This window comes from Ovis canadensis, chromosome 9, assembly GCF_042477335.2.
Source record: "Ovis canadensis isolate MfBH-ARS-UI-01 breed Bighorn chromosome 9, ARS-UI_OviCan_v2, whole genome shotgun sequence".
Classification (NCBI taxonomy): Eukaryota; Metazoa; Chordata; class Mammalia; order Artiodactyla; family Bovidae; genus Ovis; species Ovis canadensis.
In genome coordinates, this window is record NC_091253.1 from 67,314,148 (window position 1) to 67,315,633 (window position 1,486).

General features: G+C 46.0%; 1 pseudogene; it reads right to left on the reverse strand.

Moving 5' to 3' along the window:
- Positions 1-449: 449 nt before the first annotated feature.
- Positions 450-1,036, reverse strand: LOC138446088 (U6 snRNA-associated Sm-like protein LSm3 pseudogene; annotated as a pseudogene).
- Positions 1,037-1,486: the final 450 nt, after the last annotated feature.

The following is a 1,486-nucleotide window of genomic DNA, read 5'->3' on the forward strand; positions in this document are numbered from 1 at the left end:
CAGGAGGAGAAGAGGGTGACAGAGGATGAGATGGCTGGATGGCCTTGTTGACTCCAAGGACATGAGTCAGAGCAAACTCTGGGAGTTGGTGATAGACAGGGAGGCCTGGTGTGCTGCAGTCCATGGGGTCACAAAGAATCAGACATGCCTGAGTGACTGAACAACGATAACAAGGGGGCTTATCTTCCCTGTGTGAGACCCCAGTACTGGGATGCCTAATATACAGCTTGAGCCCCTTGCTTCTCAGCAAGTTTCCTCAAGCCTGTGACATCCTCCTTTTCTTCGGGATCTCCCACTAGGGACGTGAGTCCCCACAAGATCACTTCTCTTCCTCCTTGACCGACTCCACGTGGATCTTTATTTTTTATTTTTTTGAAAGGAAACGACACATTTAATTTAAAGGAAGAAACCCAGAAATTGTCCAAAAAAAAAACAGTGGAGCAAATCAATTCCTGGAAAAGCTCTGTATCGCGGCGATCACATTTATTGGAAGGGTTGGAGAAAAATAAAAATGCCGTTTAGCTGAAGTATTTGTGAGTTATCTACAAATCAACTTATTTCAGGAGTGGAAGAATTCTTGCTTATTTTCAGCATCAAGATGCACATCGGTCTCTCTTTGGAACATCTTCCACACTCAAAGAGGCCATCGCACAGCACAGCCCGTCTCCCACAGACGGCGGGTTCTTGTTTCAGCCAACTCTCAACGGCGGGGCAACCAGCACAACGCCGTCTCCCCGCACAAAGAGCATCGGAATATTCCGTTTTGTTGATTTATATATTTCTTCATATGTTTCTTCATCAATTTCTATAGTTGTCACAGTTTCTTCCACATCTCCCAATATCATATTTAAATGTTGATCATAAGCGTGTAACCGGCCTCGAAGTTCTCTGTCGTTTCTCATCTTCACTTAGATGCGCTCGTCCAGGCTGAGCCGGATGAGATCCAAGGGCTCTTCCACACTGTTGGTGGTTTGTTGCTGGTCCACGTCGTCCGCCATCTTTCAAACCCTGCGCTCTTTCCCGCCTCTCGCGAGAGCACGAGAACCCCACCTCCGCCTCGGGTCTCGGGAAACGCGAGAACCTGGATCTTTCTTTATAGCCTTGTTATTAGAAGAAGCCATCCTGCTAGTCTTCAAGTGTATTTTTTCAAGAGTTGTTGTGTGTATGGTTGTAGTTTTGTTACGTTCTGAGGGGTGGTGAGCTCAGCGTTCTCATGCTCCACCATCTTGGTCCTGCCTCACAAAACCTTTTAAGGCAGGTGATCCTTAGTAAGCTGCTGGGGATAAAAGGTAACCAGAATTTAAACAGACAAAGAGGGGATTTCATTTGTTTCCTCTGTGTGTGCATGTAAGAGAGAGGAAGAGAAAAAAAGGAAATTTAATGAGAATTCAGTGATATCGAAGGACTGAAAACTAAGTGGCTGGCAGACATTCCATTTCTCTTTTCTCTCTTTTCCCTAGAAACCCTGTAAGCACCCCCCACACCA